The sequence below is a fragment of the Pelodiscus sinensis genome, chromosome 3 (genome assembly GCF_052426305.1).
Source record: "Pelodiscus sinensis isolate ZL-2025 chromosome 3, ASM5242630v1, whole genome shotgun sequence".
Taxonomy (NCBI): domain Eukaryota; kingdom Metazoa; phylum Chordata; order Testudines; family Trionychidae; genus Pelodiscus; species Pelodiscus sinensis.
Window position 1 is genome coordinate 110,997,833 of NC_143054.1, and position 26,027 is coordinate 111,023,859.

A 26,027-nucleotide genomic window follows, 5' to 3' on the forward strand; every position below is an offset into this window, starting at 1 on the left:
TGGCCCCACTGCTGGCCTCGATGCCACCAGAGATTCCCTGGCCCTGCTGACATGGGATAGGGGGGTTCCCCGGCTGGGCACCCAGCCATCCTGACTCACTACCACTGGGGGTTTGCCAGGGTTTCTGGGCCAGGGCGCCTGGCCACCACCAGCCCCACTTCTGGGGCCAGTCCTCCTCCCACCGGGGATTCCCCTAGGATTCTCTGACCCGGGGCTCCCCATTTGCTGCCTGGCCCAGCTAATGCCAAGGTTTCCTTGCCGGGGTAGGGGCTCCCTGTTCCCCACCTGATGGACCATGGATGTTGCCAGACCAGAGCGTCCCAGATTTGGGAGGTTCAACCTGTATTGGAATTGCCACCAGCTTCAGGTCACCCTAACTGACTGACCTTAACAGGCTCCCCTAGGACTCCAGTCACAGATGGCAATATTCTTCGTTCACTGTGTACAGGGGCTGGATTTAGACTGGGAATCTTGTGAGCTCACACAACTTATTAAATATTGGATCTGGAAATCATTAGCATTTAAAATTATACTGGAAATCCTTTTTTGAAAAATGAGTGCCTTAATTGACATGGGACTATGTGAGAGTCATGAAGCTCACTTTTCATCTAATTTGCCTGTGTGGGAGTGAAGTTCTATTTTGCCACCATCTCACTGATGAATAATGTTACTTATTTTTAAAAAAATCTGACTGCTTTGGAGAACTCTGAAGTCATTACAGATTTTTTTAAATTATTATAACTGCTTTAAACATGACACTTTAAAAAAGATTGTAATAACATTTTTCAGTCAAAAGCTCTGAGCAAGTGGAAGTCCACAACCATATTACCTGACACAAGCTCTGCCAACAGAAAATATCAAAATTCTGCATGGGATTAATCACATTAGTAATCTTTAGGATTGATTAATTCACAAATCTAATAACACTTTGCATTAATTTATAATGTATATGTATAAGAATCACAAAACACTTTACAAATATTAAGCTTCAATCACAATGTTCCTAAAAAGCAGAGCTAGTACCATGATAGTCTTTTAACAGATGGGGCAAACAGAGAGGCAGAGAGAATCTAAGAGTATGTCTACACTAGCCCCCTAGTTCGAACTCGGGAGGCTAATGTAGGCATTCGAAGTTGCAAATGAAGCCCAGGATTTAACCCTCATCTTGCACTGAAATATCAAAGAACTAGGACATCAAAGGTCTTTGTTCAAATCAGCACACACACTATACTTACTACTCATGGCTTCAACTTCAAGAGATTTGGAAGAAATTGGGGACAAATTCAGTGGTGTAAACTATAGAGTTTAAAGTCAGAAGGGACTACTAGATCATCTAGTCTGACTTCCTATATATCGGAGGTCACCAACACCACCCCAGGAGCCAAACATTAAACCCAGCAATGGAAGGAAGACCACAGTAAGTAAGACCAAAAAATTATTACATGACACAGGCCCAGAATAGGAGGGACTAAAATGCACCAGTGCTGCAGGCCCCTGTATTGGCAGGGAAATAGTCCTTGCAAGTCATCTGCCCCTACATACTGCAGAAGTCATTGCCAATCTGACCTTACGGAAAATTCTTTCCTAACCCCATGCATGATGATGAGTTAGACTCTGAACGTATGAGCAAGAACAAGCTAACCAAGCACCCGAGAGACTGCTCAAGGCCACCCCATAGCCCCAGCCCATCTTGCCAGTGTCTTATCCCCACCTGTGGTCATCCATGATGCTTCAGAGGAAGAAAATAAAAAATCTTACAGGATACATTGGGGTGGGGAAGATGCCTTCTTGTTGTCTGCCAGGGGCCAGCTGAAGAACTAATATAAGATAAGACTCCTTTTCAGTAGCCTGGGCCTTTTTAAATCTAACTTGTTGATGTGTCTGTGTTCAGGAAGTTATAGTGATGTAACTCAACTACTGAGGAGCTAAGGGAGTTGTAATTAAAGTAATGGAATTTACATTCTTATATTTTCATGTTAGTTGCTTTTCTTGTTGGTTTCTCTCTTGCGATACCTCAACTTAAACATACTTAGACTCCCTGAACCAAATGCAGATATAATTTGTAAGGGGATACCGGCAGAGTTCAAGGTTGGTAGATGGCTGTAAAATGGAAGTGTAGCCATAGCCTTAGTGTATATGACTATCTTAATATGTAGTATACTATATTGAAACATTACCAGTAACTGGAGCATTATTCCTCTCATGCTCTCATTATTGCTGTTCTTTTTGCCTTTGACTTTCATTCATAAACACAAATAGTATTCACAGTCAGATAAATTTAGATGTAATCACTTCAGTAGGCACATAAGCTGGTAGTATGTAACCATGCTGAATGTTGTTTACTGCATCTGTCTTAAACAACTAAAATGGTGTAAATAAATTAGCACTGAAGTTGCTTTTAGTGTAATTATATACAGCTGTTTTTGCCATGATGCTATGGACATAGAGGTATGTCTACACTGTGGGGTTTTTCCGGGATACCAAAAGGTATCCCAGAAAAACTCCGCCACATCCAGGGAACGCGTTTGCTCTTCTGCTTTTTTGTGAGGAAGTGCAAATATGCTCTTTCGGAAGCACTGTTTTCCTCATTCCATGAGGAAGAAGGGATCTTCTGAAAGAGGGATTTTCTGAAATTTGGCCCAGTGTAGACAAGCCAAATTATGGAAAAGACTCTTCCGAAAAAAAATTGGAAAAAGCTGTAATGTAGACCTAGCCTTATTGAATTACGATGTGCAAACAAATTAACTTTTTAGCAGGCATACTCCTGATTCTGCAGAGGTGTTAACCTTTGTAGAGCATGTTGGGATGACAACTTCAGAGAGCATTTTTTATTATTATTAGACTAACTCATCATGTTGCACTTAGCCTCACTAATCCACTTAACAGTGGCTCTTCCTTCTAAATAATTGCACAGCATGACTGGTTCGCATAGCAGGAGTTTGGTTCTCAAGCTTATGCACTCCCATGCAGAAGGTACTATACTTCTTTAGTTTTTGGGTACTGGAAATCTCCACAGCTAACACTTCATTATAGTCTCCTTTGCTGGGTTATAAAATCTGGGATGCGCTTTATCTGTATGTATCAGCTCTAATTGCCTTTCTGCTTTGATGTACTCACAAAGTCTTTCAACGCTTCCCTTCCCTTCCCTCCCACTTGGGAAAATATCCCAATCCCCAGAATGTGACCTTTGGCTTTGTTTATGAAGATGAAGGCAGAGAATTTATTCAGGCTCAGAGCAATACTAACGTCATCATTAACTAACTTCCCACTTTCTATGTTTCCCTCAGTGGCTTCACAGAATGCTTGATTGGTTTTTTGCTTGTGTAGTTAAATGACATAACTAATAAAATATCTGTCGCCTTTGATTATTTTATTACATTTACTACTTTAACCTTTGCTGTGTCTCTTGAAAATCTCCCTTGTATATCTGCTCTTTTCCTTTTCAGCATCCTGATTTCTGACCAATGTTACAGATTTCCCATTCACTTCCTTTTTCTATTTAACACTCAGGATAAAAGCCTGGTCCCCACTGAAGGCAATAGGAGTTTTGTTATTGACTTCAGTGGGATTTCACACTCTGCCCCCTTCTTAAACCATCTAAAATTATCCCAAAATATGTATTTCTCACCAACATGTGACTCTTGCTTAGAACTCTTGTTATTTTATTTTTGTTCTCCTGATGCTTCCATTTCAATAGCAAGCAATTAAAAACTTGGTGCTTCTAAAAGATTGATTAAATCCTTTAAAACTATATAACAAGTAAAACCTAGGAAGCAGCACTGACAGCACTACCACTCTGCCCCACTGATGTGCATGGACCTTGACTTTTAGAGATCACTTTTCAGGGTGGTAAAAAGATGGTTAAAAAGCATTCTAATGTCCATTAATCCTTACCTACACTAGGGAAGCCATTGGAGAGTTGACTCCCACTGGCCTTGATACCTCAAAAGCCATTAGGTAGATATGTAAAGATGTCAGCTGTAGTGCTGGCTTTTGGTGATATGGACCATATTGGTCTAGTGGACTCTGGCCACTATCTGATTTCACAAAGGCCATCAAACAGTTACAATATTAGTCCTTTTTTATATCTTTTCTCCTGGAATTGGCCCCGGTTTCACATTACTTGCTGTAACATGCCTCTCAGTTGCCGTTTACCATTTCTGTTTTATCTTGTTCCTGTTTATCATAATATCACAGCTAATGTGATTGGCTTCCAAATCTTATCTCTTGTATTTCTAACTGGCCTGTCATTATGACATCTCACTCAATGGAGTCTGGTTCCTCTTCTTAAGGTAGGATAACAAAAAGCTTTCTTTCCCTGTCTCAATTCCATAAATGTATTTAAAATTGCTTTGCTTTTGCCTAGAAAAACTTCTCACTCATTGAGAAAAACTCATTGTTGACTCAGAAAAACTCATTGTTGACTCACTTGTATGAATTGCTTTTGGGTGTCATCTCTTCCCTCCCCCCTTTCTTTCTTTCTTTTTGCTTTGTAAGTGTGGTTCCCTTAAACCAAGGTCATTATTCTATTGTGATTCAAAGATAAATGGCATGTAATAAATAATACATGAAATAAATGGAAAGTTTTCAATCTCAACACTTAGGAGTCCACGTAGCCCTCTCAATCCATAGAATCTTCTTAGCAATACACCTGGGCTGTGGAGAGAGAGAGTTTCCATTTTTAACACTGAAATACACAGTACAAGTGCTAAATAGTTACTTACCCGCTCTCACCACAAACATAAGAAATATAAAGATGATACACTTTGGAGCCTGTGCCTAATCATCACAGACAATACTGCTCTGTTCTCCTCGTTGGTAGTGTCTTGTAACATAGAGATTACATTACCAACAGCACTTTTCTTCTACATTAACTTTTCATAATGACTCTATGGTAATTGTGTGCAATTGCTGTCCTGCAGGTGGCCTCTAAGGTAATTTCTTTCCATCACTTTAATGGTTCAGAACAGATGTGCTAATCATCCTATCAGTTAGGTGCTGTCATCTTGCCTGTTTCCTGTCGAGGGTATGCTTGATTATGAATCTGATTCCACTCCCAATAAACTCAATAGGGGCTTTGCTGTTGACTTCGGTATGATCAGGACTGGGCTCTTATTATGTTAACAACTTGAAACAGGTGTGAATACTTCATTAGTAAAAATCAAGAGAGGAATGATGAACCAGCCATCCCATCTCAGTGTTTCTAAACAGGAATTTGTCTCACACGCTTGCCAGATTTTTAAATGATAGACAGTTTTGCCATTACAAAGCAGGTCTAATGTTTGGAAACACCTCTAACTTTTTTCAGTCTGTTGGAGGAAGAAGTGCACTACATGGAATTTAGTATAATGAATACAACTAAGTTGTTTATAGACTAGCCTGCTCAAATCACTTTGGAAAGTGGCCTTGAACGGGTTGACAATATGATTGTGCTTTTTTTTCAGTGTCAACCCTACTTAGATGAATAAATAGCTCCATCTAGTCCAGTCAATCGTTCTGCCCCCTTTTTCATCCACAATCATTCAAGCGGATATATTAAATAGTGAAATTCAGTAAAGAACTGAAAAACATTAGGAAGTACATAAACAGTGTTGGCTCCAAAAATGGAAGTAAAAAATATTACTGAAAATGCAGAACAGTTCCTTCCCAAAATGGGGAGCCAAATGGTAAATTTGAAGCTATTATATTACTGATTTGGTTAGACTAAAATATTTTTGGATACTCTTAATCTAATTCTTAGTTCTGTCAAATACCTAAATGTAAAGGCTTTCTTTTCTTAATCTTTGCATTGTGTACATTTTTTAAAGTGGCTTGATAAAAATTTAAATTATTTTTTTTATCTTAATTAGCCTTTTAAATTCATGAAGGAGCACTGTGGTGGAAAGTCCCTCTTTACAATGATCTAAATAATGCTCATGCAGAAGAATATCTTTCTCTTTAACCCCAAAGTTATTTATATTCTATGCAAATTTGGTGTCCCCACACTTGCATTATTGAAAACTGTTTATAATGAGAAAAATAATCAAAAAGTGGAGTTTATGCAAAAGGTTCTTTCCCCTAAGGGAATGAATCCCACAGGCATTTTAAGTTTCCTGCTTGAGTACATTTTTCTGTCTTTCACTTTTGGGTCTTTATCCCACATAGTTCCACTACTAGGCCTTGGCATGTCTCGGGCCTGTGAATTATATTTATGAACTCTGTGAAGTGTGCTAATTTCAAGCTTCAAGAACTCTTAAGATTGTGACCTATGATACAGAAGCACTGTGCTAAACTGTGAGTTTTTTACAGGAATGTTTTCTGCAGGCAGATAAGCAGGGACAGAGTGGAGTACACACAAAAGTAATGGAGCTCTTTCGATTCCATTTGAGCAGTCGCTTATTGTTGGCCTATTAGGTTTAAAAATATTTATTTTCCCTGAAGCAACATGTTCAAATCTAGGCAGGGCTGACTCAACCCTTCAATGTCAAGAGATAAACTTAGTTCCATGCAGTTTATTTTGTGAATTTTTCTGACAAGACATTGAAATCTGCAGTATTGTCTGCTATGTGTAGCTGTAGAAATGTTCATGCTCTGGCTTGTTCTGGTGTCATTGTATGAGATCTCCCTTTCTCTCTCTGGGCTGTTTCCCATTCTGAGAGCTGGTTGGCTGCCACACTCTAACCCACAGGCTGCTGAGTCTCAGTGGAGTCCTCTACAGTATGTTTCAGGACATGATGAGTGCAATCTTTACAGAGTTTCACAATCACTATTTAATCATTTTATTATTAAAGTGCATCAGTCCCTTTATAGTGGATATAGATAGAGAGATGGCTAGATCCTTAGCTGCTATAAATAGGTCTCACTCTTGCAGGCTGAATGTAAGTGAGAAGGGTGTGACAAAACAGTTGGGAGGGCAACGAAGCAAATAGATGGTGGCAGGAAAACCCTATTTGTTATTTAGCATTCAAAATATTTTTAATATTTCTAGTCTATATGATACTGTTGTTGATTCACTTGGGGGGTGGGAGGAGAAATCTCTCAGAAAATGCTATATAAAATGTAATATTTTTTACCAGAATTCCTTAGTTTAAAGGAGCCATTTTTTTCCATTTAGCAATTTCCTGTGCTATTGTCTCAGGGGTTAGAGGAAAACACATGAGCCACAGGTACTGACCTTGGCAACCACAGTGAGTTACATATTAAAAGAATTGTCAAGATTAGGGGCCTTGTTAGATCTCAGGCTGACATGATGTATAGATGGCAACTAATCTCGTACTTGTCAGACCAAGGCTCTGGGGGTTTCCAGAAGGACATAAACCCAGATTTGTCATTCACTGTGAGCTTAGGATGTCTCAGGGAGCTTTTTTTTTTACCAACAGTATGTTTACCAGGCTCTTTGCAGGCCTGACTATACCTCCAAAGATGCACTGTCCTGTTCTGTAAATCTTTGATGTCAGAAACCTAAAAGTAGCAGTATTAAACCTTGACAACTTTTTGTACATACCAAGAAAAGCATAACTTGCAAAGCTGATAGTCTAGCCCAAACAATACAAAAAAGTGTTAAAGTGAAAACATGTTAGTAAACTTCATAAACTCTTACCAATCTCTAGGGACAAGAAGGAAAAAGGCTTAACAATATAGAGCTGGTCCCCTGTTTGTTTCATGCACTTGTTCTGACATGTCTTCATCTCAGTCTGGAAACTCTTTGGCTCTCTTTTACAGTATGTCTGTACAATACTTGGCACAATGGGGCCCTGAGCTAGTTGAGTTGTCTGGGTGCTGTTGTAATAATGCAAATAGCTTTCTAGAAAAGCAGGCCTCCAAGGAGTTAAATCCAATAAACTGAGAGACCTGTTCTGAAGCACTAGCCCTTACAGGATTAGATGTTTAAACATCAAAAGCAAAGTGTAGAAGTCAATTACAACATGTTAAAAACAATTATTTAGTCGATGAAGTGGGTTTTATCCACAAAAGCTCATGAACCTATAAATATATATATATTTGCTAGTCTCTTGGGGTACGTCTACACAGCAACATTATTTCAAAATAACTAGAGTTATTTTGAAATAACTTAGTCCACGTCTACATAGCTGGCAGTTATTTCAAAATAATGTTGAAATACTGTCAGGCTGGAGGACTTTATACTCTGACTCCTGTAACCCTCATTATATAAGGAATAAGGGAAGTTGGAGGAAGAGTGCTCTATTTTGAAATAAGTGCTGTGTAGATGCTCCCAATTTCAAACTAAGCTATTTTGAAATAAGCTATGCAATTGATGTAGCTCAACTTGCATAGTTTATTTTGTGTGAAGACCTGCTATGTAGATGCACCCCTAAGTGTCACAGGACTACTCTTTTTAAAACTTACAGACTAACACGGCTACCCCTCTGAGACTAAAAACAATTATGTTTGCCATTTGAACCATAGATAGGGCTAGAATTGACAATGGCAAAACACAGCAGAATGGAGGAAAACTACAACCCCCATGATGGGGCAGTACGTAGCTATATACCCGTCACAGGGCACCTAGTCTTCATGAGCAAAGGTAGGCCTAACTCACTACCAGAAGAACACCCTGGCCTCCTTTCTTCCACAATCTGAGCTTATTGTGTACCTTTCAGCTGATTTGCTTTTGAACCAAGTCTAGGGAACAACTCTACACACTTATGATCCCTGTGGATCACTTCCTCACCCTCGTGCCTCACCCGAACAGGAAGTGGTGGAACCTTTTACCATGAGTAGATGGTGAGGAAACATAGTGGGCCAGGCCTGCTGGGGATGTTGGTTGGTGGTTCCTTCATGGAGCTGTGAGCACGGGCATGTATCTGGCATGGCTCAGCTCCATCCACTATGCTTAGCCCTTTTTTGGCATGAGAGAGACCCTAGCACATGTCTACCAAGAATGTGCCACGTTGAAGCCCTTTTCTGTCTCCTCCAGAATCTCCCACTGAGATTCTGGTTCTGTCACTTTTTCATATTTGCACATCCTGTCTGTCAGTCTCTGCCTGGTGTTAGCCAAAGTAGCCATTTGCAATAGCAGGAAGATGCTGGATGGAGAGGTGCTGAGACTGTGGGATCTATTTCTGTTCCTCCCTTGTCTCAGATGTCCAGGGAGAGTTCTTCTGGGCAGTGTCCACTGGCTTGCTTGACAGTTTTAAGGAGCAGCTGGCGCTGTTTGGGGTTCTTTGCTCAGTGTCCCCCTCTGGATCCCTAGTTTTGAACCTTTGACTTTCTGTTCTTTAGTTGTCCCCTGTATTCAGTTGGATCTTTGGACTAGTGGTTCCTACCACAAGGCTCCCAGAATTTCAGTAAGGTCCCTGTGTTCTTAAATATCTCCAGAGAGGGAGATTCCACCACCTCCCTTGGCAATTTATTCCAATATTTGACCACCCTGACAGTTAGGAATTTTTTCCTAATGTCCAATCTAAACCTCCCCTGCTGCACTTTAAGCCCATTACTCCTTGTCCTGTCCTCAGAAACCAAGAGGAACAAATTTTCTCCTTCCTCCTTGTGACACCCTTTTAGATATTTGAAAACCGCTATCATGTCCCCCCTTAATCTTCTTTTTTCCAAACTAAACAAGCCCAGTTCATGAAGCCTGGCTTCATAGGTCATGTTCTCTAGACCTTTAATCATTCTTGTCGCTCTTCTCTGTACCCTTTCCAAATTCTCTACATCTTTCTTGAAATGTGGCGCCCAGAACTGGACACAGTACTCCAGCTGAGGCCTAACTAGTGCAGAGTAGAGCGGCAGAATGACTTCACGAGTTTTGCTTACAACACACCTGTTGATACAACCTAGAATCATATTTGCTTTTTTTGCAACAGCATCACACTGTTGACTCATATTCAAGTTGTGGTCCACTATGACCCTTAGATCCCTTTCCGCCATGCTCCTTCCTAGACAGTCGCTTCCCATCTTGTATGTATGGAACTGATTGTTCCTTCCTAAGTGGAGCACTTTGCATTTCTCTTTATTAAACCTCATCCTGTTTACCTCTGACCATTTCTCTAACTTGCTAAGGTCATTTTGAATTATGTCCCTATCCTCCAAAGAAGTCGCAACCCCACCCAGTTTGGTATCATCTGCAAACTTAATAAGCGTACTCTCTATCCCAATATCTACATCATTGATGAAGATATTGAACAGTACGGGTCCCAAAACAGACCTTTGAGGAACTCCACTTGTTATCCCTTTCCAGCAGGATTTAGAACCGTTAACAACAACTCTCTGACTACGGTTATCCAGCCAATTATGCACCCACCTTATCGTGGCCCTATCTAAGTTATATTTGCCTAGTTTATCAATAAGAATATCATGCGAGACCGTATCAAATGCCTTACTAAAGTCTAGGTATATGACATCCACCGCTTCTCCCTTATCCACAAGGCTCGTTATCTTATCAAAGGAAGCTATCAGATTAGTTTGGCATGACTTGTTCTTCACAAACCCATGCTGGCTATTCCCTATCACTTTATTACCTTCCAAGTGTTTGCATATGATTTCCTTAATTACCTGCTCCATTATCTTCCCTGGGAGAGACGTTAAACTGACCGGTCTATAGTTTCCTGGGTTGTTTTTATTCCCCTTTTTATAGATGGGCACAATATTTGCCCTTTTCCAGTCTTCTGGAATCTCCCCTGTCTGCCATGATTTTTCAAAGATCATAGCTAAAGGCTCAGATACCTCCTCTATCAGCTCCTTGAGTATCCTGGGATGCATTTCATCAGGACCTGGTGACTTGCTGACATCTAACTTTCCTAAGTGATTTTTAACTTGTTCTTTGTGTATCCTATCTTCTAAACTTACCCTCTCTCTGCTTGTATTCACTACGTTAGGCACACCTCCAGACTTCTCGGTGAAGACCGAAACAAAGAAGTCATTGAGCATCTCCGCCATTTCCAAGTTTCCTGTTACTGCTTCTCCCTCCTCAATAAGCAGTGGGCCTACCCTGTCCTTGGTCTTCCTCTTGCTTTTAATGTATTTATAAAAGGTCTTCTTGTTTCCCTTTATGCCTGTAGCTAGTTTGATCTCATTTTGTGCCTTAGCCTTTCTAATCTTGCCCCTGCATTCCCGTGTTGCTTGCCTATATTCATCCTTTGTTAGTTGTCCTAGTTTCCATTTTTTATATGACTCCTTTTTTATTTTGAGATCGTGCAAGATCTCCTTGTTAAGCCAAGCTGGTCTTTTGCCATATTTTCTATCTTTCCTACACAGCGGAATTGTTTGCTTTTGGGCCCTTAACAACGTCCCTTTGAAATACTTCCAACTCTCCTCAGTTGTTTTTCCCTTCAGTCTTGCTTCCCATGGGACCTTACCTACAAGTTCTCTGAGCTTATCAAAATCTGCCTTCCTGAAATCCATTACCTCAATTGTGCTGGTCTCCCTTCTACCTTTCCTTAAGATCATGAACTCTATTATTTCGTGATCACTGTCCCCTATACTGTCTTCCACTTTCAAGTTCTCAACTAGTTCCTCCCTATTTGTTAAAACCAAATCCAAAACAGCTTCTCCTCTGGTAGCTTTTTCAACCTTCTGAAACAGAAAGCCTAGAACCACCACAGCCTGCCCTGTAACCATTGTGCCTAGGTTTTGCCTCACTCTTGTGCAGCTGCATGGGGAGTGTAAACTGAGGGAAGAGTAAGATACTGACTCTTTTCCTTGCTCTATAATAGGGAATTATTTTGAAAAAAAAAAACCTTATTTTGAAATAATAAGTAGAAAGTCCACACTACTAAGCCCATTATTTTGAAATAAGGGGCTGGTTATTTTGAAATCTGTACTCCTGCTTCCCTCGGGGAATAACACTTATTTCATTTCAAAAAAGTATTAGTGTGGCTGCTCCACTGCTGCTATTTCGAAATAACTACTCCCCAGTGCTTCCTGGGGCTCTAAGACGAGGTAGCATATCCACAGTAATGGAGCCTTCCTCGGACTAATTTTGAGGCACCCTCATATTGGGGACATGGTATTTTGATTTTGTTATTTCTGGAGTTATTTCAAATTTAATCATTTCTAAATAATTTCCTAGTGCCCTTTTAGAGCTCCCCATGGGTTGGTGTGGGTTATATATAACTGCCACTATATCTGGCCCTTCCTATATATAAGAATTATTAGTTTTGCTTTTTTCTCAATTCCTTCTTCTGCTCTATTAGGAAGTTATCCAAGCTTTTGTTTATATATAGGGGCTTGATCAGGGCAGATTTTAAATTATCCCATCTGCCTTTTTCTGCTTTTAAATGCTCCTTTGCCATGAAGCATACATGAGACTTGACAACTGCTAGGATGCTGGTGTGCTGAGACCACTGCTTAAACCTGCTCATTAAAATATCTAATCTTTTCCTTCTACTTCTCTGTCTGTCTCCACATCCCACCTGCACTAAGCTCCAGAGATCCCAGGTTTGATTCCCTCTGCAAATGACTGGAGTCCGTCGGCGTTACACTATGATGCTACTAGTATTAATAACAGTCAAAGGTTCTATAGCAAATGACTTTATGTTGGCTCAGGAAGAAAATATTAATACATAATTAGATTTAAGGTATCTGCACAGCATTAGAGGAGAGGTTGGAGATTTGCAAGGAAGCATTGCTAGAAAGACACTGCACCTACTGGGGAATGGGAAAATACCGCTGGTTACAACTCCAGTCTATCAGATATTCTGTGACAGATATAAAACATTCTGTATTTAAGTTTGTTTTTCCGACAAATATTTTTTAACTATTACTTTCTCAAGTGTCCATTTGTGTATTGCTCCTTCCTGGAGCAATAAATGTCCTTGAGAATGTGTTTTAAAATCCACTTTAATCTGTGAATGTTTCATATAATAGATTAAACCATATCTACTTGTTCCACATTATGTACAATATCCTTCATTAGTTATTTCCCCCACATGCTAACTCACTTCCTGGGAGTAAAGAAAAGCTATCTGAAAAACAATAATTCTAGTCTGAGCACAGTTAAGTTAGTAGACTACCATAGTGGCTTTAATCAGAGAGAAGGTGTTTAATGAAGTGGGAAGCATATGTAGGAGGGGATTAATTGTAAATTCACTGTTTGGACTCTCACTAAAGAAGTTTTTGAGGACTGTTCTTTGTCAGAACTTCATATGCAGACCCCTCCACCCCACAAAGATTTATAACCATCTATACCTTGTTGTGATGTGCAAATTTTTCTGATTTAAATTCCCATCTTGGAAACTCCATTGACAATGTACTAAATATTGATACCACCAAATAACAGGAATAACAGTAATGACAGGAAATAGGAGTGAGAGAGGACATGGAAAAAATTAGATAGATGTGTTGTCAGAGAAATATGGTGGAAAATGTGAAACATAGGAAGAGGAGAGGAGAGATATATAGGAGGAGACAGGCATAAAAACAGGATAATAAAGGGATAATAGAAGGAGGAAAGGAAGACATGTTCTACATGAAAGGACAGATAGAAACTAACAATTTTTGCTGTTGATATATTGGTCCCCATATATCAGAGACAAGCCTGTCCCTTCCAGCAACAGAATTTGAGCCAATAAAATATATTACATTACTCCCAATTTTTTTTCTTCTTCAAAAAAGTCGATGCTTAGTTCATACATTTTTAAAGGAAACTTTCATTTTCATTTCAAAATTGAACTAGACTTTTTTTTTAAAAAAAATTGCACTTGAATGTTATGCTGAGACCCAAAAAGAAATTTGTGTCTAACCAAAATTAATTATTTCAACCCCTTTCCCCTCAAGATTTTTCAGTTTGGTCATTGAATCAAATAAACAATTATTTGGCTCAGCTCTAGTACTTCATATATAGAGGGAATTTGTCTGCCTTTTCTTCATAAGATGGACAATCTGGGGGTGATGGTGGGCTTTACAGAAAGTCAAATAGCAAGTACCTCCAGAGCAAGTTTTCAGAGTCTTTTCATTTAGATGGGACATTTTCCCATGAGACCTGGACCACAGTTATCCATGTCTTTTATCACCTCCAGATTAGATTACTGCAGTGTGTTCTACAAGATGATGCATCTGAAACCTGCTCAAAACCATCAGCTGGGGCGTAACAACTACCTACTCTCTTAGCACAGTTTCTAGTCTGGCAATGATATATTTTACATGAGTATATTAGTTAAAGTAAAACCAAGGGCTATCTTATGTGCTGTGCCTCCTGGGAGATGCAGAACAGGGGGCAAAACAGGTCAAATAGTCTTACCCTAGAGTACAGTTTTTAAATTCAACATTTTCTGATGAGAAAAAGACGATTTCTCAAAAGAAATGTTCATTAAAATGAGCCCTGTTTTGACCAACTCTATTTGCTACCTCAGATTATGAACTACTGTGATAGGTGAAATGGGTCCCTGAGGACCACACTGACCTAGTTGGGTTGTCTGTGGACTTTTCAGAAGTCCCAAATTCCCAGAGCACTAAACTCCAGACAGATGCCCTCCAACCTCTTTCCAGCCACTGGTTTGTTCCATATGATGGGGTTTCTGAGGGGGCGGGCACAGGGTAAAGTTACTTATATTTGCTCTATACTGCTCCAAAAGCAGACCCTTGAAACTCTGGAATTGGTGCCAACAATTCTCTAATTATATGCATATCAGAAAGTCTGATCAGTATAATGTAACAAATTAGAAAATAAAACAAGGGTGATGCCTCCGTTCAGCAGCGAATTGAACTGACTCATACTATTTAAGAACAATTCCTTTCTCTGGGGGCACTTATAACTTACTATAATTCAAGCACTTACACATTTTGCATGGAGCTATGTTGAAGACCTCATATTTACTGCAGAATAATATGAGAGCTGGCCCTCCATTTCCTGTTTCATGCTTTATAAGAGCTATTTCTTGCTTTTTCAGTTCTTATTTTAGCCACCAAAGGTTGTATGTTGTTTGGAAGGGATGTGTGTGTGGGGAGGTGTAGGGGTGTGTGTGTGTGCGTGACTTCAAGCCCTGTCACTGTCTCTTCTCTACATGCTGCCCCTCAAGAATGGTAGGGGGTTAATGAGATGACTCCATTTTCAGGGACTGAGACTATGTTTAGAGTTATTGTTCTCAAGGGCTGTGTCTAGACTGGCAAGTTTTTCCGCAAAAGCAACTGCTTTTGCGGAAAAACTTGCCAGCTGTCTACACTGGCCGCTTGAATTTCCACAAGAACACTGATTTCCTACTGTCTGAAATCAGTGCTTCTTGCGGAAATACTATGCTGCTCCCATTCAGGCAAAAGTCCCTTTTGCACAAAGATTTGCGCAAAAGGGCCAGTGTAGACAGCTCAGATTTGTTTTGCGCAAAAAAGCTCCTATCGCAAAAATGGCGATCGGGGCTTTTTTGCGCAAAAGCGCGTCTAGATTGGCACGGACGATTTTCCGCAAAAAGTGCTTTTGCGGAAAAGCGTCCGTGCCAATCTAGACGCTCTTTTTCGCAAATGCTTTTAACGGAAAACTTTTCCGTTAAAAGGATTTGCGGAAAATCATGCCAGTCTAGACGAAGCCAAGGAGAACAGTGCAAGGTGCATCTCTGCAATATCCTGCCTAGATGGGGGCAAACTACTAGAAATCCCCAAGTCCTGTAAGCCAGAAAAAGTGTTGAAAGATGTAGGGGGGAGAGAATGAAATATTGATGTTGCTCTTTTTCTACATCTTTCTGCACATCTGTCTTTTTCTCTTTGCATCTCTGTTCAAATTTAGTTAAATTAGTGTACATATATACAAACTGATGTGACTGCAATATACTGACTTTCATTTTTAAGATATCGGCAGCTCAATATTCTGCCCACAGCGTGTCTTGAATTGAACCCACTCCTTTACTGAGTTTTAAAACATGAGTGGAATACAAGACAATGTCTCGATAGCTGTCTATTGCTCTTAAAATAAACAGCTTGCTTTACTGTGGCACTGAGCCATCAGTGATGGAAAATCACTGGGGCACGAGCCTACCTATTTCCAACAGTCTGAGGCGCATGTTTGGATAATGAGTTACACCTTCAGTCTTTGATTATACTTTCTCCCTGCCTCCAAACCCATCCTTCATTAGGTGAAACAGCGGAACCTTCAAAGATCTGGCCTAAAAGAGAGCAGCAAGTGCTGGCTGTTCTCTGTAGGACCCCTGCAAGCAGAGGCTGCATTACATTTCCCCTGTTTCCCACACAGCACCTTAACCAGTATAAACAAAACTGACTCAAAGTTGCTGACATGAAAGAAATTATTCGAGTGCAGCATTAGCATCAGATCAGAACTGAAACGTGATTAATCTGAATGGCAAACTTTTTCCTCAGTCAGCAATATCGTTTTTGCTCACTGTTATAGATGGACATTTATTGTCCTTGCATTTGGATAAAGTTCAAAACCAAGTTTCTCTAACAGGCAATGGGACTGCCTGATATTGTAAGACAGGTTCCCTCTTGCAGTCTTTGGGACCCATACTTATTGTGTGATGAGTAGAACTGGAGAAAGAGAGTCAGATTCCAGAAGAGACCTAGTTTGGGTATAATCTCAGGGACTGAGGAGTAAAGGCTTGGTCAAGCTGTTGCTTGGAAGACACAGGCCTCTCAGCAAGCTCAATAAAAACCTCTTTACTACTCTCTTTACTGCCTGCTTATTGCATCACTTGCTTCAAATGAAGCAATGACAACATTCTTATTTTCCTCTTATTTTCTTAATGGGGTTCTTTCTTGCAGCTTTGGTCATCATTTGGTACCAATCACAATTTAGTTCTTCCCAATAAATGGTGCCATTTGTCACCTGGGGATTTTACAAACTTTCATGAGGCAAGACCTACAAAATCCTGGGATTTAAAAATAATAGTAAAAGTTGGTTCTCTCCTTTGATGTCTGATTTCTGAGCCTTAAGGTGAACTTGCTTCATATTTTCAAGTTTTTCCTCACATCTGTGAGCGCTAGCCACTTATTTTGCTTTTAAATGAAAGCTAAAATTCACATGCAATTTCTTGTTTCTGGCTGAAACATTAAGACATCAATGACAGCTGAGACATTAAGAAAAACAAAAGATCATGAGACCTGTAATTAAAATCTCAGGTATTGGCCTTTCTGAAGAAATGGCAACGCTAATGGGGAAATTGAGTTACACGTAGATTTGTGCATCATTCTGTAGCAACTTCGCTGAAGTTATTGCAAAACCTTTCTCTGCCAGGAATGCCAGGGAATGCTGCTTGCTAGGACACATTCAGCCAACCAGGAAGTACCATAAGATATCACAAAGGGGAATTATGGTTGTGAAAAGGCAAGATTGGATATTTTTCTTTTTCAAGTGCCCTCACAGGCAGTGGTTCCCAACCTTTTCCAGATGGGGATTCATTTTGACAATGTAGGAAGACTTGCTGACCCAGGGCAATTCAAAAAATGTATGAATGGCTCCTTAAAAGCCTCCTGTGGAGGCACCTGGCGACCCTTTTGAAATGTAATGGCAACTCATATTTGGGTCCCGACCCATAGATTGGGAAACTCTGGTTCTAGCTAGTGAGATTATTCCCCAAATAAATATGACTATGGCTATACTGCATTTTTTTGCAAAAGAGGATTTGCAAATGGCATGTTCATTTGCATATCTTTTTCCGATTCTTTTTGCAGAAGAGGTTTTTGCTGATAAAAAGTGTAGACGGGGCCATTTGTCGGAAAAAAACCCTTTTTTGCAAGATCTTGTAAATCTTGATTTATGAGGAATAAGGGATCTTGCGAAAAAGGGTTTTTTTCCGACAAATGGCCCCAGGTACACGGGGATTTTTATCAGCAAAACCTTTTCCGCAAAAAAAGGGAAGAAGATATGCAAATGAGCATGTCATTTGCATAACCTCTTCTGCAAAAAAACCTGCAGTGTAGATATAGCCTATGTGCTTAACTCAATTATCATTTTATCATTGCAGTTCACCATTAAGAGCAAAGTTTCTAGTGTTTTTGAATGTTGTCAGCATTACATCTGAAAATCTCGCTGGCTACGTCTACACTGGCCCCTCTTCCGGAAGGGGCATGTAAATTTCACTAGTCGTCGTAGGGAAATCCGCGGGGGATTTAAATATCCCCCGCGGCATTTAAATAAAAATGTCCGCCGCTTTTTTCCGGCTTTTAAAAAAGCCGGAAAAGAGCGTCTAGACTGGCCCCGATCCTCCGGAAAAAGTGCCCTTTTCCGGAGGCTCTTATTCTTACTTCAAAGTAAGAATAAGAGCCTCCGGAAAAGGGCGCTTTTTCCGGAGGATCGGGGCCAGTCTAGACGCTCTTTTCCGGCTTTTTTAAAAGCCGGAAAAAAGCGGCGGACATTTTTATTTAAATGCCGCGGGGGATATTTAAATCCCCCGCGGATTTCCCTACGACGACTAGTGAAATTTACATGCCCCTTCCGGAAGAGGGGCCAGTGTAGACGTAGCCATAGTGTCTAAACACACATTCTTTCTACACAAAAGGCTTTTCCCAACTCTTAAAAATCAAGTTAGACTTCCATTATTTTGACTTCAGAACAGTTGAAATAACCAGCAAATGTACAGTTTCCCCTAACTTTTCATGCTCTGTAAATGACAAGCTTCTATTTTCCTGTCCAAATTATTTCCTTTCATTTGCAGTAAGCATTTAATCAAAATGGCTTAATCTTATATTAGGGAAGCTGGCTTTCCTACCTTCCAAAGCATTCATGTCTTCCGGGATGGTACCAAAACTATCATAGAAATAATGACGCAAACCATCATTTCTCCAGATTACTGAGGGTCCTGCTTCCCATACTTAGGATACGTCTAGACTACATCTGTTTGTCAGAAAAAGCTACGCAAAATGCGCTCTGCATCTTGCGCAGCTTTTTCCAATACTTTTGTCACAAGAGGCTTTTCCAACATTTGGCCCGTCTAGACTGGGCCACGTGTCAGAAAAAAACCCTTTTTCGGAAGCGCCCTTCTTCCTCTTAGAACGAGGAATACAGGGGCTTCCAAAAGAGCGTGTTTGCTCTTCTGCAAAAAAAAAAAAAAAAAAAAAAAAGCAGATCAAATGCATCCCTTGGGCTTTATAGTCTAGATGTACCCTAAATGTAAGAATGTCTCTCTGGGTGCTCTACACAGACTGTAGGTCAAAATAAGAACTGCAATTTGAGCTATGCAAATTGTGTATCTTATTTCAAGTTGATTTCAAAATAGCTTATTTTGAAAATTGGTGCTGTCTGCACAGCATTTGTTTTGAAATAAATTGCTATTCTGAAACATCCCTTCTCTTGGAATGAGGTTTACAGGGACGTCGAAATAGCGAGCCTGTTATATTTCGAAAGGAGGTACTCCAAGGATGTGGAATAGCTCTTTCAGGATACCGGTGCTGCAGTATAGACGTAGCCTCTCTGGCCTAAACTTTTACAATGTGGACAGAGTTGAGGAAGTTAGTGCTCAGAATATTCAGGCTGTGCCTCTGTCTCTGATATTAATTATCATGATGTAATATCAACAAAAGCAAGTTGGTTCTGAATTTGTGAAGTTGTTTCTATTCCTAATTAAGGTTTTTATTATACTGCACATAGGATTTTTAAATACAGAAATCTTCTAAATACTGCTTTTATTAGACACTTTTTAAAACCTAATTTTATATTCACAAGAAATATGTAGTAGAAACTACAGTCTCATGGAACCAAAGAAGCATGTGTCTATGCAGATCACATTCAAAGTTGCTTTTAAGCTATATACTACATAGCCTGTTTAGCCGTGCGGCACGGGGTTCGCACTAGCCGGCTTTTAAAAATGGCGGCGCCGGCTTTATGCTAATGAAGCCCGGGAAATTCAAATCCCAGGCTTCATTAGCAAGTTCGGTATGCATACATTACCCCGCTAGTTCGAACTAGCGGGGTAGTGTAGACATACCCCCCGTGGTTCACTAAGAATTGGAAAGCCTGGTTACAACTTCTGCCATGGATACCTCTATAGAAAGATACAGTTTAGACCTCAGTATCACACATTGCATTTTCAAGTGTCATTGAACATATTGGTTTCCTAGAGCATAGTTTCTTTATGTGTGTACTTGCTCTCTGAAATTTTTATGTCATGCTCTTAAGAACTGCATACATTCTTGCTGTTAACGTCAGAGAATGGTGCTCTAAAAACTGCAGTTGATTTATGCATTCAATACTTCAATCCTTGTTTCAAGAGTAGGACTAATGAAATATACAGCCACTTTTGTTGACCTTTCTGCTGCTGAGCAATACCCAGGCAATGTTAGCTCAGCATTAATTTCATGCTTAATCCATGGATGGGTGAAAAAGAATGAATTGTACTTTTATTGTAAAAGGTCCCCATTAAAAAAGGACCAGATGCTTACTTCTGAAAAAGCTTGGGCAAAAAAATATTTCAGAGAGAAAAGAATCACATTTGCAATTTCTTCCTAGTGCAGAAAAATATGAAGGGTCCATATATGGTTCATACTGTTACTGTAATCCTACAAAAATTCATATGAAAATGTTCACATAGTTCTCACTTGTTTAAGGCCAGCTCCAACTCCCAATGAAGTTATTTCATGAACATCAAGATCATGATTATTACATGGTTCTAAATGCCACATTGGCAGTGCTGGTTACGACCATGATGAGACTGTTATAAGCACATACATGGAAGTTACATATAAAGAAGGTAATTTTAAAGATATCCCAAATGAATGTGGAATTTGCAAACAATTTTTTGTTTTTAATTTAAGATTGCAGATATTTGCTGTTAGCGCTAAGTGAAACAGATGAAATAGGTATAACGGTGATTTGAGAAAATTACAGTTATATAACAAGTAGATTTACCCAGCATTGCTTGGGTCCTTCAGGGTAGGGGGTTGGGGCTGTGAGGAGTGTAGGAGTCAGGGTTTGGGGGGGGGGGAGTGAAGAGGGATGAGGGCAGAGTGAGGGGTGTGCAGTGCAGGACTTAGGGCATGAGATAGAGGATACTCACCAGCTTCTCCCTAAGGCCAGCCTGGGATGTGAGGGCACAGCCCAACTCACCTATTTGCTTCTCTCTGACCACTGGCCAGATTATGACCACTGCAGTTTTCTATTAATCTGAGGGGGGAAGATAAACTCCCCACATGGAAACTACAAGGGAGATCAGAGAAAAAAAGGACAATGCACTGTCAACTGTATGAAGAATTATATATTTAAGACAACTCTGTAATGCAGTGGATGAGATAACATTGGGGGACATGGGTTTTAGAGTATTTTTGTTTAATCTTTATAATTTAAATTAGTAGCTGTCACAGTGATTAGCACTACAGAAATAAAGTGTTACAGAATATAGCATAGTTAGCAATTGTAATATAGCCTGAGAAATCACTTTTGGGCAAAACTGAAAAAATGTAAAGTTCCTATTACAGTGGAGACCACCCCCGCAAGTATGATGCGAGGAATATTTTTAGATAGTTTTCCAGTATGCAGTTTTTACCAAAATTTATTTTAAAAGTAAGTTAGAAATTGGACTTATTCATTTCTGTTCTCTCCACCTTTATGTGCTTAGAAATACAATAAAAGAAAGGGAAATGTGCCTTTGCCCTGGAGGAGCTATCTGCATAAAGACCCTTCAAGGAAAATATTTAAAGCTTGTACTTTCTGTTTTGCTGCTTCTTTCTACTAAATGAGTGTTTATTCTTCTCCTAAACAAAAAAGGCCTCATGTTGTGCTCACTGTGCAGGTGATAGGGCTTTCCAGAGCAGGATAGAAACCTCCCTATGTATTTTTTCATACACTGAAAAAATACAGGTTCACAGAAGTTTTAGCAGCTGGTGTGGTTCAGGGAGACAACCAGCACATGTTCAACAAAGCTTATTATTTTTGCTGGGCTTGAGTTTATGATGTGCTGTGAGTTCAGTACCTTACCAGATTGTGGCCCTGGTAAGCTAGTGACTATAGGAGCTCTTTCAGCTTCTGTAAGCTGGCAGAGTTTGGTTCACTTCAGTAGAGTTATGACAATTTGTGCCAGCTGAGGATTTGCCCCAGATCTACAAGTTTGTGGGAGGAGAGAAGAGATGGCCCAAAAGGGTCAGTAACTTCAGCTGCTGTATTAATTCCAATGAAAGGCATTAATTGTTGACTTTAGACTGGGAATCATTCATTTAGGGGAGAAAGCTTTAAAAGGGAGCCCTCTAATGACCTTTATATTTGAAAAAGGTGAGTAGAGAGTTATTGAACTACTGTCAGGTAATCTCCTTGCTCAACAAGACAGGGAAATATTTGCTCAGACTTCAAGCTAAGCATTGGGCAGGGAGTATTTTGGATCTATAGAAATGGAAGAGTGTCTAGCCAAACATTTACTTTGTATGCAGTTTGAAGTGGTCAAGTGGAATCAAAAGGTCTGTATGTGACATTTGTAGATATCTCCAGACAATGCTAAATATAGGCAGGAATTCACTTGTGGGGAAAGTGGCAGAGAGATAACATTAGTTTTAGATTTTACTTCAGACTTCTACAGACACATCCAGGATGGCTCCTTTGCATTAACTGAATATAAGCATAAAGTTGAGCTGTGTGAACAAATAAGTTCAAACACAGGACACAATGCCCTGACAGTCAGTGAGGATTAGGGAATTGGCTAGGAAAATTTAAACTTTTTAATTAGCGCAGATCACAGAAAGAAAAAACAATAAAAAGTGTTGCCATACGATTTGTGACATTAGGTTAATTAGACATTGAATGATAGAGTTCCTCACCTTCTATTCTTTTTCCTATTTGGTATGAATTAGATAGTCAAAAATCAGTCAGGTATTGGTTTGCATGTCAAAATGGCATTCTAAGTGGAGGTAGATTAAGATTAAGGCAAATTTCTAAAGACACTGATGCTCATTCAGGATGAGATCAATCTAAGGTACTTATATGGCACGTATTACTGTAATATCTGAAACACCTCATAATCTTTAATGTATTTCCCCCACAACACCTCTGAGAGAGAGAGAGAGAGAGAGAAGTATTTCCATCCTCTTTTTATAGATGAAAAATTGGTGTACAGAGAAACTAAGGGCCAAATTTTTAATGGTAATTAGACCCCACATGGGATTTTCAGAAGTTCATAGGCGCCTAAATACCATTGACTTTAACTGGTGTTAAGCATCTAATGAACTTTCTGAAATCCCATTAAGCACCTTTCTGCAAATGTGGGTACCTAAATACCTTTAATTATCTGGCCCTAGGTAGCTTACCAAATTCACACAAGAAGTATGCATCAGAACAGGGATTTGAACTTGGGTATTTTTTATTTCATCCACACTGGATGGGGCCCTATTCAGTGACTGAGCCCCTCATCATTAATTAACCAGCTTTCAGTGGGAGTTATGTATCAGTAGAATTTTCAAAAACACATATCTATATCTTTAGGCACCTAAATCTCTTCAGAAATTCTGGTCCACAATGTATATACTCTGGTGTCTTTGCAGAAGAAAGCCCAAGGTGGAGCATGATACAAAGGATACACTACATCTAAGAAGTTGTTAGATCACAGTTACTAAAAATAGGGTGGGGAGGAGAAAGTTTGAGGGGGATGTTGCAAGATGCTATAAGGGACAGGACAGGGGGAAGGAGAAGAATGGGAAGGAGAGGAAGATAGAAAGGAAATCTCAAGGATTTTGATAAGCTTTGAATAAAGCATCAAGGATTTTCAGGGCTTACTTGAATCAAATTTCCAAAGCTATTGTGATACACCCTTTCCTGCTTGTAATTCTTGTCATTCAGCAATCCTAATAATGAGTAGTTTAAAGATGCCCCTTATGCCCTTCTCAACACTTGCCAACCGGTGAATAGTGGAATGAACAGTGTGAGTGGAATACAATCAACACACCATACATTATCGTCTGAAACTTAGCAAGACAGTCTAGATGTGTGTGTTTTGTTCACTAAACAGAAAGATAATACATTTTTACACCAAAGTTCAGTACTATACATTCTATCTTGTCCTCTGGGGGTACGTCTACACTACAGCGCTAGTTCAAACTAACTTAGTTCGATTTAGTTAATTCGAACTAAGCTAGTTCGAACTAACACATCTAGAACTAAAAACTAGTTCGAACTAGCGTTTTGCTAGTTCGAACTAGCAAGTCCACATTGAGTGGACTCTGAACAGGGCTTAAGGATGGCCGGAAGCAGTGCTGGCAGGGCATAAAAGGAGGACTTAGAGCATGGAGATGCTGTCTCAGGCTAGCCGAGGGCTGCGCTTAAAGGGTCCCGACCCCCACCCCGGACACACAGTTCTAAGGGGTGCCCCGCTTGCAAAGAAGTTCTGGCTTGGAGTGCCCTGAGTGCCCACACTGGACACATCACACCACTCGGCCATCAGCCCGGCTGCACTTGCCGCAGGCTGCCATCTGGGGAGAGGGAGTAATTGGGGGGCTGCAGGAGAGCTTCCACCCCCAGAAGCCCGCAGAGCCAGCCCAGTCCTCCCCATCGGGGGCTCGTACCCCATTCCTCCCTCACCTCCTTCCACTTACCCTTCCTTAGCCCCCCTTCTTATTGATGTACAAAATAAAGATAACGTTTCTTCCAACATTGACTCTGTCTTTATTGAAAAAAAACTGGGGGAGACTGGGAAAAGGAGGTGGGAGAGGGGAAGAGAAAGGCTGGGAGAGGGGAGGGCAACTAACATGATCAGGGGTTGGGAACAGGTCCCAGATGAAGAAAGGCTACAGAGACTGGGACTGTTCAGCTTAGAAAAGAGGAGACGGAGGGGGGGACAGGATAGAGGTCTCTAAAAGCAGGGGTTGGGTGGAGAGGGTGCATTCAGAAAAGTTCTTCCTGAGTTCCCATAAAGAAGGACTAGAGGACACCAAAGGAAAGGAATGGGTAGCAGGCTTCAAACTAGTAAGAGAAAGTTGTTCTTCTTGACAAAGCAAATAGTTAACCTGTGGAACTCCTTGCTGCAGGAGGCTGTGAAGGCTAGAACTAGAACAGAGTTTAAAGGGAAGTGAGATAAAGTGATGGAGGTTGGGTCCATGGAGTCCTATTAGCCAGAGGGTAGGAGTGGTGTCCCTGGCCAAAGTTTGTGGAAGGCTGGAGAGGGATGGCACGAGACAAATGGCTTGGTCATTGTCTTCGGTCCATCCCCTCCAGGGTCCCTAGGGTTGGCCGCTGTTGGCAGACAGGCTACTGGGCTAGATGGACCTTTGGTCTGACCCAGTACGGCCATTGTAAGCTCAGGGCTCAGGGTCGGGGGTCTCAGTGGACCCCCTTGATTTTCATGCACACCTGGTCCTGGGTGGCCAGGCTGGCAGCTCTCCTGCCCTAGCCGGCCACTTTCCTGTGCCTAGTGCGGAGATCGTGGATGAGGTCCACGATGTCCGCACTAGCCCAGGAAGGTGCCCGCCTCTTGCGGTCCAGGGCAAGCTCCCGGGAGCCGCCAGCCTGGTCCCGGCAAGAGGGGGTGGGCTGGGGGGCATCGGGTGGGTGGCTCTGTGCCGTGCCAGGTGCAGGGTCTGCTAGCTGGGTGCTGGCAGGCTTGCACCTGGCACGGGCACCGTAGCCAGCCCGTGCCCCTTTAAGGGGTCCGGGGCCGGGAGGGGGGCATAGAGTTTCCCTGGTGTTGGCCAGAGTGGCCACCAGGGAAACCTGGGGAGGGCTAGCCTCCCACTAGTTCGAACTAAAGGGCTACACAGCCCTTAGTTCGAACTAGCTAGTTCGAACTAGGCGTTAGTCCTCGTAAAATGAGGTTTACCTAGTTCGAACTAAGCGCTCCGCTAGTTCGATTCAAATTCGAACTAGCGGAGCGCTAGTGTAGCACCTATTAAAGTTAGTTCGAACTAACGTCCGTTAGTTCGAACTAACTTTGTAGTGTAGACATACCCTGGATTAGTTTTACTTCATACCAAATACCAAAGACAAAAAATAAAAAGATCCTTTTAGGTAGAGCAATATTTAACAATTTGTTCATGGACAGGTCTGTTTTATCCTTCTTCTTCAATATACTTTGGTGGATGTCCTATGTCTGTATTAGTTGATTAACTGACAGTAAACCTAATTACATAATGTTTACAATGTCTGATTTACCTTTGCTTTCAGCTAATTGGTCAATTAGTTTGATTTGGGCAATAATCAGTTTACAGTGCTGAGTACATAGATGGGATCTGTAAAAGGA